Genomic DNA, 12,178 nt, shown 5'->3' with positions numbered 1-12,178 from the left:
GGGCGTGGGCCCTGCGTGCCGAGGTGTTTTCATCCCAGGAGCTTCAGGTGATCAGAGCAAGCTTCCCTGGGATGCTGCAGCCTTGAGCGGAGCCCCTAAGGACCAGGAGGCCTTGGGGGTGAGGCTGCCCGGGCAGGGGGGTGCTCCATCAGCACGTGATCCAGGAGTCGTGCTGACTGGGCCCCGTGAGTCCTCTGCCCTCTCCAGGCCACCAGTGGTCACACCAGAGGCCCACCTGTGAGTCCTAGGGACAGGCCTGTGGCCTGTGTCCATATAGTCCACAAGCTCAGGATGATTTGTGCATTCATAAAGTGCCAGGAAGAGGAATCGAGAACAGACACACATGTGACCTGAAAAGCCTGAGCTAGGTACTGTTAGGTAGTTAGAATAGGAAACAGGAGTCCAAAATGGCTCTGGCTAAAAGACAAGGAAGGGAAAACCCCGCGAAAATAGAACAAAAGAAGGTCCGAGGACCAGAGTGAGGACTTCAGGTAAAACAAACAGCACTCCTGGCTAGCCCAATTTGCACAGGGCAGGCCCAGGGGGAGGGAAAAACCAAAGAGGAGCCAAAGGGCTCTCTCCCCTCCACATGCCGGCGTGCTCCTCCACTCTCTTCTCTTTGCATCTTTGGTTTGGCATGCCCTCACACTTCGAGGATGGATTATCCTGCTGTCTTCTAAATAAAACAGAGCTGTAACACTGATTTGTCTAAGAGCTATAACACAGTTTGTCCAAGACCCGAGAGCTGTGACACGCCAAGGGCATTAATGTCCATCACTCCAAATCTTTGTTGTGACAAGACAGAACCGACCGAGGAGCATACACTCGCCTGACAGTACCATCTGAACCTTTAAAGAAAAGGCGTGTCCCCCTTGACACCACCCAGCCCCAGGTTCTAGCCGAGTAGGGCCTCCCCCTGAGCTTGGAGCTGGCCTGCTCCATCAGCACACACAGCCTGCCTGGGAGGTCAGTCAGTTCAGTTGCTCAGTTGTGTCTGACTCTTTGTGACCCCACGGACTGCAGCATGCCAGGCTTCTCTGTCCACCAACTCCCGGAGCTTGCTCAGACTCCACAGATGGAATCTGTGATACCATCCAACCATCTTATCCTCTGTTGTCCTCTTCTCCTGCCTTCAATCTTTCCCAGCATCAGGATCTTTTCCAACGAGTCATTTCTTCCCATCAAGTGGCCAAAGTGTTGGGAGTTTCAGCTTCAGCATCAATCCTTCCAATGATATTCAGGACTAATTTCCCTTAGGATTGACTGGTTGGATCTCCTTGTAATCCATGGGACTCTCAAGAATCTTCTCCAGCACCACAGTTCAAAAGCATCAATTCTTCAGTGCTCAGCTCTCTTTGTTGTCCAACTCTCACATCCATTCGTGACAACTGGAAAAACCATAGCTTTGACTAGATGGACCTTTGTCAGCAAAGTAATGTCTCTGCTTTTTAATATGCTGTCTAGGTTCATCGTAGCTTTTCTTCCAAGGAGGAAACATGTTTTAATTTTATGGCTGCAGTCACCATCTGCAGTGATTTTGGAGCCCAATCAAATCCCTTACAGTGGAAGTGACAAATAGATTCAAGGGGTTAAATCTGATACAGAGTGCCTAAAGAACTATGGATGGAGGTTCATGACATTGTACAGGAGGCAGTGATCAAGACCCTCCCCAAGAAAAAGAAATGAAAAAGGCAAAATGGTTGTCTGAGGAGGCCTATCAAATAGCTAAGAAGAGAAGCTAAAGGCAAAGGAGAAAAGGAAAGATACACCCATTTGAATGCAGAGTTCCAAAGAACAACAAGGAGAGAGAAAGCCTTTCTCAGTCATCAGTGCCTGGGAGGGGTGAGATGCAAACCCAAGCCAGGGCATGTTAGGAAGGGGAGGTGGCTGTGAGACACCCACTGGGGTTCCCAGGTGGACTGCTGATGGTGTCCGTCAGGCGCAGCGGAGGGAGTAGGAAGAGGTCAGACATGCTGGGAGGGGCACTTGGCGTGCTTGCTGGAAGCCGACTTGGTGGAGGCCTGGGTACAGGGTGTGGACAGGGTTGTGGCCATGTGTGTTGGAGCAGGTGACCGGGTGATTAGCTTTGTAGCGAAGGTAGGGAATCTTCCTTCATAGCTCAGTGGGTAAAGAATCTGCCTGAAAGGCAGGAGACCTGGGTTCGATTCCTGGGTCAGGAAGATTCCTGGAGAAGGAAATGGCAACCCACTCCAGTGTTCTTTTTTTTTTTTTTTTTTACCACAAATAAGATCTTTTATTTGTCACCATTAACAGTGCGCATTTTAAACCGATTCTTGGACTGGTGGCTCGTATCCATCAGCTCGTTCAACTTTAGCACCTGTCTCATCCCCAGTAGCTTTTCCAGAACTACTACCTTCACCATGTAGCTCCATGAGTTTTCCCAATTCAAATTTGGGCTTCTTCAGCATTTTTACTTTTCTAACGAAGACATCGTGGAGTGGATAAATAGATTGGCAAGCCTTTTCTATGTCTTTTCCAGTGCTATCTGGAATCAATTTATTGACCACCTCTTTCAAGTCATTTGTCTGCACCTCTCGGGTCATGATTTCCATCATCTTCTTGCGAATCTGGCACACCTGCTGGTGCTGGGCATAAGAGGTCTTCCGAATCTGATTGTTGCGTTTTTTAGTAAAACCCACACAGAACAGACGAAGCAAGTAACCATCGGTAGTCTTGACATCAACATGAGCTTCAATCATGGTCTGCCATTTTTTGACCATGGAGCACATTTTGTCACGGGTAAGATCCATACCATGAAAATTAGTCAGGCAGTTTTTGCCCTGAACATCCTCAGTAATTAGCTTGAATTTTCTAAATGCTACTTCATCATTCTGCAGATCAGCAAGACTCACTTCAAAAACACGACCTTTGAGGCCATCAGACGCGATTTTGGTTCCTTGCGTTCTCGTGACCAATGTTTTCCCAATATTCCTTATATTGAACATAGCTGGTGCTTTCACATCATACCAGTCTTTTTTAGAAAATGGGTCAACCACTTTCTTCTTGGCTCCCTTTTTGCCTCCTTTCGTAAGCCGCTTGTTCTTGCCGACCGCCATGGTACCGCTCAGAGAGCCAAAAGGCCACTCCAGTGTTCTTGCTTGGAGAATCCCGTGGACAGAGGAGCCTGGCGGGCTGCAGTCCATGGGGTAGAAGGAGTTGGACGTGGCTGCGTGGCTGCACCATCACCACCACTGAAAGTAGAGCCTGTGAAGAGCTGAGGTCCTGGCTGTGCCGTGTGCAGCCCTGGGACGTGTCCCGGCGGACGTCTGTGTTCAGTGGGAGACAGAGACCCAGAAGAGGGAGTTGTGCTGGGGACACACGCCTGGGGGTCTGGGAGGTGGAAGCGGCCACCCAGAGAGAGAGGATGGGGAGGAGAACCTGGACCACCCCTGAAGAGCCTCCGCCGTCAGCCTGGGGTGCAGGGGAGCAGGGAGGCTGAGAACCCGGGAAGCCAAATGGGACGGTGCTTCAAGAAGAAAGGATAGTTCAAATAAAATGAGGACGGGAAATCTACTGAAGGTCATAGTGACCTTGAAAACTTCAGGACAGTGCTGGGGACAGAACTGCCTAGAAAGGTGGAACACCCCTCCCACATGAGACCTGCCTAACCTTGACCCCAAAAGCTAAACAGGATGACTAGCGGGGAAAAGCGTGGACCAACTTCACTCATGAACAAAGCCTAAGTGAGTTATCAGAACATCCTAGACAGAACACTTAGCAAACCACAATCCAGGAATATGCACAATGAAAACAAAGATGTCATAAACAACTTGGGTTTACCCAAGAATATAACTGATTTAACACTTAGAGATCTGTCGCTGCAAATCACTGCATCAGGACTTCAGAGAACCCCTGGATAGTCAACACGGCAGGTGCAGAAAAGGCAGTTAATAAATGAGCAGGCTCTGGGATTTGATGATGGACAGGGAAGCTGGGCGTGCTGCAGTCCTAGGGGTCGCAAAGAATCGGACGCGACTGAGCAACTAAACAGAACCAAAACCCAGCATCACTCACACCAAGGAAAACAAGCTCTCAGAGAACTGGGATTAGACTGGAAACTCCTTAACCTGATGAGGGAAACAACACACAGCAGACCCAGTAGTTCAGGTGTTCCCTGGTGGTTCAGAGGCTAAGACTCTGCGCTCCGAATGTAGGGGGCCTGAGTTCCATCCCTGGTCAGGGAACTAGATCCCCATGCCACAGCTAAAAGTCCCACTTGTTGCAACTAAAGATCTCGCATGCCACAGCAAAGATTGAAGATCCTGTGTTCTGCAACTAAGACCTGTTGCAGTCAAATAAATAAATACTTTGAAATAAAAGTGGTGAAGTGTGAGGAGCATTCTCTTTAAACCAGGGACAAAGCAAGGGCGATGGTTCTCTCCACTGCCTTCAGCATTGTGATGGAGTATAAACAACAGCACGGACGTGTCCAAGGAATGAAATGCACAAAGAAAGAAAACAGTCACATGTAATATGATTGCATATACAGAAAAGTAAGAATAATCTACAGTTAAATTATTAGACTTAAATCCAGCAGGATTACTGGATATAGAATCAACACACATCCAGAAAGCCAATTCCTATACATCAGCAATGAGCAACCTGTAACAGAAAAATGATCCTGTTTATAGTCAAATATGAATTACAAATAAATCTAACAAAAAAGTGTATGATCTTTAAGGAGAAAAATGTTTTATAAAAGTATTGAAAGAGCAGGTGAATGTAGAGACCTGCCATTTTTACAGTCAGTAGAATTCTTATAACTATCCCAATATGGATCTTCATTCAACTTGACTGATTCTAAAATACGTAACAGGAAGGCAAAGGGTCCAAAATGGCCAGGAGACTCTTTAGAAGGGGGCAGGGGATTTGCACCAGCAAATGTCTAGGCATACTATTAAGTTTTAGTCAACCAAGCACTGTTATTGGCCCATGGATGGACAACTTGACCATTGAAACAAAAGAGAAAGTCCAGAAACAGACCCCCACACGTCTTGACATATGACTGAAGAGGCCTTGCAGATCAGTGGGGAAAGCAGTGACTTCAGTAAATGATGCTTGTACATGTGTTTGTCCATTTGAGTAATAACTAGAATTGGGAATGTACCTTATGCCCGACCCCAAACTCAGCTCCAGATGGATTAAGGAAAACACTTAAAATTCTAAAATATAGGTGAATGTCTTTATAACCTTGAAGAAGAAATTCGTAAGCTACAAAAAGGGCTAACCTTAAAACGTAAGACTGATAAATCTGATCATAACTAAAATTAAGAATGACTTCTCATCAGAAGATGCAATGAAGGAAAAAAAGTACACAGCAAGTAGGAAGAAAATGTTTGCAACACGTATAACTGTCAGAGGATTTGTATCCAGGACATGAACTAAATGTCCAATGAGCAAAGGCACATAACCTAACTAAAAATGGACAAAAGACCTGACAGACATGGAGAGAGAGGGACTGTGTGGCCACAGCACACATAAACAGATGTTCAGTCTCATCAGTAATACAGATTCGTGGCCCCAAGAGTGCAAGTTTACAGCCATCATATTGACAGAACTTCGAAAGGCTGACAACAAATATCAAGTGTTAGAGGAGACGTGGATCACCAGAATTCTGGATCACTGCTATGGGAGGATGGTTTGCAACCATTTTGGGAAACACTGGTCTCTTAAAATTGAATATTTGTGTACCCGACTAGCCAAAGACCTCACTCCTGAGAGTACCCGGGAAGAGTCCTTCCTTGTGTGGTCAGGAGACAGGCAGCAGGCGGTGCTCACAATAGCCCACTGTCCCATTTCCTGCAGAAGACGAGCTGCACTGGGGCTGATCCATACATGGCACACACATGGTAAAGTGGTCGTACAGCCATTCAGTGAGTCAGCGATAGCCGCACCCTCCGTGGGCGAATCTTGGAAATCAGATGCTGGCTGAAAAGCATGCCATTTTCTAGAGCCTAAAAAACAAGAGAAACTAATCATCAAGGGTTTTGGCTTAGGCACGCATGTGGTATGTGTGTGTTTAGAGTACTGTGTATACATAGAACTTATAATGTGTACATGCGTGTGTATGTACAAACACATCCATGTGTGCATACGGTACATGTGTGCGTGTGTACAAACACATCCATGTGTGCATACGGTGCATGTGTGCGTGTGTACAAACACATCCATGTGTGCATACGGTGCATGAACTAGCAAGGGAGTGAGACACATAAAGTTCTGGGGGAGATTGTCTCCAGCGGGAAGACAATAGGGAACAGGTTTGGAAAAGAGCAGGCGGATGGATGAGCTCCTGGAAACAGTGCTGGTCTTGGGTTGTGTGGTAGATGAGAGCTCAGATTCGATGCTTTGTAACTTACATATGTGCCACATACAACATTTGGTCAATCAAATCGCATATTAAGAATATTCCAGTACATGGAAACAATGTAAATATCCATCAACAGATGAATGGATCAGGAAGATGTACATATAGGCAAGAGAATATTCAGTTCAGTTCAGTTCAGTTCAGTCGCTCAGTCGTGTCCGACTCTCCGCGACCCCATGAATCACAGCACGCCAGGCCTCCCTGTCCATCACCAACTCCCGGAGTACACTCAAACTCATGTCCACAGAGTCGGTGATGCCATCCAGCAGTATTACTCAACTATAAAAAAGGGATGAAATAATTACATTTGCAGCAACACAGATGGACCTAGGTATTATCATATTAATCAAAGTAAGCCAGAAAGAGAAAGACAATGTGTAATCTTAAAAAAAAGATGCAAATGAATTTATCTACAAAATAGAAATAGACCCACAGAAATAGAGAAAAAATTTATGGTTACCAAAGAGGAAAGATGGGGGAGGGATATTTTAGGAGTGAGGGATTATCAGATACACACTACTGTATGTAAAATAGATAAACAACAAGGACGTATTATATAGCCCAAGGGACTCAGTTCAATATCTTGTAACAACCTTTATGGGAGAAGAGCTGAAAATAGATACAGATATAGATAAAACTGAATCACTGTGTGTACACCTGGAACTAATGCAACATTGTAAATCATCTGTACTTCAATTTTTAAATTTTTTGAGAATATTTTAAACTAAATTTTAGAAGAGAAGGCTGGGCAAGAGAAGCATCAGGCAGGGAGAAGCCCTGCCCCCATCCCAGGCACCCTGCCAGGTGTCAAGGTGGATAAAACCGTAGTCCTGGCACGAAGGCTCCTCAAAAGTGCACCAGGGAACAAAGTGATCAATTACTCTGGAAACCAACTTGGAATTGTCTTGCAAAAACATGTTCATTCCCTGAGAATCGGCAGGCGCTCTCCTAAGCAAACACCCTCAGGAAACTTGTACCTGTTTCCGGGGAGACGTGTCACATCAGAATTCGTGATGTCAGTTCAGTCGCTCAGTCATGTCCGACTCTGCGACCCCGTGAACCACAGCACGCCAGGCCTCCCTGTTCATCACCAACTCCCAGAGTTCACCCAAAACCATGTCCATCGGGTCGGTGATGCCATCCAACCATCTCATCCTCTGTTGCCCCCTTCTCCTCCTACCCTCAATCTTTCCCAGCATCACAGTCTTTTCAAATGAGTAAGCTCTTTGCACCAGGTGGCCAAAGTATTGGAGTTTCAGCTTCATCATCAGTCCTTGCAATGAACACCCAGGACTGATCTCCTTTAGGATGGACTGGTTGGATCTCCTTGCAGTCCAAGGGACTCTCAAGAGTCTTCTCCAGCACCACAGTTCAAAAGCATCAATTCTTCGGCGATCAGCTTTCTTCACAGTCCAACTCTCACATCCATACATGACCATGGGAAAAACCATAGCCTTGACTAGACGGACCTTTGTTGGCAAAGTAATGTCTCTGCTTTTTAATATGCTATCTAGGTTGGTCATAACTTTCCTTCCAAGGAGTAAGCGTCTTTTAATTTCATGGCTGCAGTCAGCATCTGCAGTGATTTTGGAGCCCAAAAAAATAAAGTCTGACACTATTTCCACTGTTTCCCCATCTATTTCCCATGAAGTGATGAGACCAGATGCCATGATCTTTGTCTTCTGAATGTTGAGCTTCAAGTCAACCTTTTCGCTCTCCTCTTTCACTTTCATCAAGAGGCTTTTGAGTTCCTCTTCACTTTCTGCCATAAGGGTGGTGTCATCTGCATATCTGAGGTTATTGATATTTCTCCTGGCAATCTTGATTCCAGCTTGTGCTTCTTCCAGCCCAGCGTTCCTCATGATGTACTCTGCATAGAAGTTAAATAAGCAGGGTGACAATATACAACCTTGACGTACACCCCCAGGTCGGTAGGTGCCCAATATGCTACTGGAGATCAGTGGAGAAATATATCCAGAAAGAATGAAGGGATGTAGCCAAAGCAAAAACAACACCCAGTTGTGAATGGGACTGGTGATGGAAGCCGGGTTCGATGCTGTAAAAAGCAATATTGCATAGGAACCTGGAGTGTTACGTCCATGAGTCAAGGCAAATTGGAAGTGGTCAAACAGGAGATGACAAGAGTGAACATCGACATTCTAGGAGTCAGTCAACTAAAATGGACTGGAATGGGTGAATTTAACTCAGATGACCATTATATCTACTACTGTGGGAAGGAATCCCTTAGAAGAAATGGAGTAGCCATCATGGTCAACAAAAGAGTCTGAAATACAGTACTTGGATGCAATCTTAAAAGCAACAAAATGATCTCTGTTCATTTCCAAGGCAAACCATTTAGTATCACGGCAATCCAAGTCTATGCCCTGACCAATAACGCTGAAAAAGCTAAACAGTTCTATGAAGACCTACAAGACCTTCTAGAACTAATACCCCAAAAAAGATGTCCTTTTCATTATAGGGGACTGGAATGCAAAAGTAGGAAGTCAAGAAACACCTGGAGTAACAGGCAAATTTGGCCTTGGAGTACAGAATGAAGCAGGGCAAAGGCTAATAGAGTTCTGCCAAGAGAACACACTGGTCATAGCAAACACCCTCTTCCAACAACACAAGAGAAGACTCTACACATGGACATCACCAGATGGTCAACACCGAAATCAGATTGATTATACTCTTTGCAGCCAAAGATGGAGAAGCACTATACAGTCAGCAAAAACTAAACTGGGAGCTGACTGTGGCTCGGATCATGAACTCCTTATTGCCAAATTCAGGCTGAAATTGAAGAAAGTGGAGAAAACCACTAGACCATTCAGGTATGACCTAAATCAAATCCCTTATGACTATACAGTGGAAGTGAGAAAGAGATTTAAGGGACTAGATCTGATAGACACAGTGCTTGATGAACTATGGACGGAGGTTCGTGACATTGTACAGGAAACAGGAGTCAAAACCATCCCCAAGAAAAAGAAATGCAAAAAAGCAAAATGGCTGTCTGAGGAGGCCTTACAAATAGCTGTAAAAAGAAGGGAGTGAAAAGCAAAGGAGAAAAGGAAAGATAGACCCATTTGAATGCAGAGTTCCAGAGAATAGCAAGGAGAGATAAGAAAGCCTTCCTCAGCGATCAATGCAAAGAAATAGAGGAAAACAATAGAATGGGAAAGACTAGAGATCTCTTCAAGAAAATTAGAGATACCAAGGGGACATTTCATGCAAAGATGGGCTCGATAAAGGACAGAAATGGTATGGACCTAACAGAAGCAGAAGATATTAAGAAGAGGTGGCAAGAATACACAGAAGAACTGTACAAAAAAGATCTTCATGACCTAGATAATCACGATGGTGTGATCACTGACCTAGAGCCAGACATCTTGGAATGTGAAGTCAAGTTGGCCATAGGAAGCTTCACTACCAACAAAGCTAGTGGAGGTGATGGAATTCCAGTTGAGCTATTTCAAATTGTGATGTCAAAACCTGGGCAAACTCAGCACGTTCTCCACGAAGGCTTGGGGTGCATGCAGATCCCCCAGGACAGCGTGTGGGAGGACACGGGTTCTCCATAGTGACATTGGGGTGGTGACACCACACATCACTGTGAGGCCTACATACAGCAGACTACTTTGTGGATGCTAAGGGAGTCTAAACGCTAGGGATTAGTACTGCCAAACACCTCACATTCCTTGTGGGACAAGATGGGTGCAAATAAATACATAAATCAGACAGAATTAGTACCAGCACCCACTTCTTTAGCATGGTAGTAGTTTTGGGTATTTTTCTATAAATCAGATGCAAACACAGTATGGCTTCTGGTACATATTATTCTAAGATCATGGACTAGTACCGGTAAAAGGAACTTTTCTTTTTTCTTTATTTTTCTTTTTTTCTTTCTTGCTGAGTTACCTCTTAATTATTATGTTAGCAGTCATTCTTGAGAAGCTGAAAGGCAATTAAGAACTGAAGCTGGGCAAGGGAGAGAGGGGTAAGTGGGTCGTGGGAGGGACTCTGCCCCCTTCTCCCTTCCTGGCAGAGCCCTTCTGGGGGGTCTGGAGGCTGAGCGAGTGCCTGATGAAAGTTGGTTAATGACAGTTTAGATGGTTGTGCAGTTATTTAAAGCCTTCTCTCCAGGGGACTTCAGCTCCCACGCAGTCAGCTCTTGAGGGTCACAGCTTTAGATCTGAATTCTAGGGATTCCAGCCAACTATTACATGTATTACTTGGTAACACAGTGGCTGGGAGTGGTGCCATGAAAAGGGACAATCACACACGCGTTTTGTAGAAAGATAATATCATATCGAAAATTATCCATCTTACAAGTGTGCAGCTTGACAAATTAACCCAAAGTGGATGCACAATGAAACCTCTGCTCAGGACTAGAAATAGACCCTGGTCACCACCAGAGTCCCCTTCACACCTGCTCCCTCCAAGATCCCAGAGAACTTCTGCCCTGGCTTCCAGCGCCATGGGTTGGCTGTGCCTGATTTTTACTTGGCACGAGTAAAATCATACAACTCAAACTCATCAGAGTCTTGCTTCTCCCGCTGGACACCACGTTTGGGAGAGCCATCACGCTATGTCCGAGCATCGTCCAGAGTACGTTAATCGTCCTGAATGTTAGTTCCACGATATATTAGTCCATTCTACTGTCGATAAAGATCTGAAAAGTGAGGGTGTTAGTCGCTCAGTTTCATCCGACTGTTTGCAGCCCTACGGACTGTAGCCCAGCCAGGCTCCTCTGTTCATACGACTTCCCAGGCAAGAATACAGGAGTGGACTGCCATTTCCTCCTCCATGGGATGTTCCCAACCCAGAAATTGAACCCGGGTCTCCTGCATTGCTGGCAGATTCTTCACCACTGAGCCACCAAGGAAGCCCATGGAGATCTGGGTTGCTTCTTGTCCCTTGCTCTGTGCAAGATGCCCCAGTGAACCATCTCATATGTGCCTTTCGGCACACATGTGTACATGTTTCTTTTGGATGTCGACCAGATCACAGGTGACACGTGTGCCCCACTTGTTAGGTGACGCCAGTTTTCTATAATGCTGAGCCACATTCCACTCCCGCCAGCATCCGTGAGAGCTCCAGCTGCTCTCGTCCTCAGCAGTACTTGATGCTGGCAGGCCTCTGCTTTGGGGCCCTTCTGGAGAGTGTGTGGGCCTCGCACGGCCCGTGGGCTGAGCATCTGTGCAGGAGCTGGTGATCCTTGCGCATGCCCTGTTGGTGAGGAAACTGCTCCAGTGTTCTCCCATTTGCTTATAGAAATTCTTTGTGTATTCTGGACACAAACCCTTTGATCCGTTGCATTTCAGACCTTTCCTCACTCTCAGTACTGTGCCTTTCCACAAACAGGTGTTCTTAAGTTCAGTGTGATCCAGTTCTTCAACCTTTTCACTATGGTTAATGCTCTCTGTGCCCTGTTTAGAAAACCTTGACTAAACTCCCTGCTCGTGAAGACATGACCCGTTATCTTCTGTAATGTTTATTGTTCCAATTTCCTTTTTAAAAATATTTATTTTATTTATTTGAAAGTGGCTGGGTCTCAGTTGCAGCATGGGGGATCTAGTTCCCTGACCAGGGATCAAACCTGGGTCCCCTGCATTGGGAGCCTGGAGTCTTAGCCACTAGACCACCATGGAAGTCCCCCAACTTTCTTTTTCAGAGCAGTAGTCCACCTGGAATTGTTTTTTCTGTTTGGTGTGAGGTAGGGGTTGGGATTCATCCTGCTGTTGCTGTTTGTATTTGGTATCCATTGACCCAGCACTGTTGATGGGGAAGACT

At 45.7% G+C, this 12,178-nt stretch overlaps 1 pseudogene; it reads right to left on the bottom strand.

Moving 5' to 3' along the window:
- Positions 1-2,216: 2,216 nt before the first annotated feature.
- Positions 2,217-3,088, bottom strand: LOC129548649 (small ribosomal subunit protein eS1 pseudogene; annotated as a pseudogene).
- Between the last annotated feature and the right edge of the window lie 9,090 nt (positions 3,089-12,178).

This window comes from Moschus berezovskii, chromosome 1, assembly GCF_049115385.1.
Source record: "Moschus berezovskii isolate FMDL1 chromosome 1, NW_MosBer_1.0, whole genome shotgun sequence".
In the NCBI taxonomy this organism is placed as follows: domain Eukaryota; kingdom Metazoa; phylum Chordata; class Mammalia; order Artiodactyla; family Moschidae; genus Moschus; species Moschus berezovskii.
Note: the sequence above shows the minus strand (reverse complement) of the source record. Positions and strands in the feature narration are given on the sequence as shown.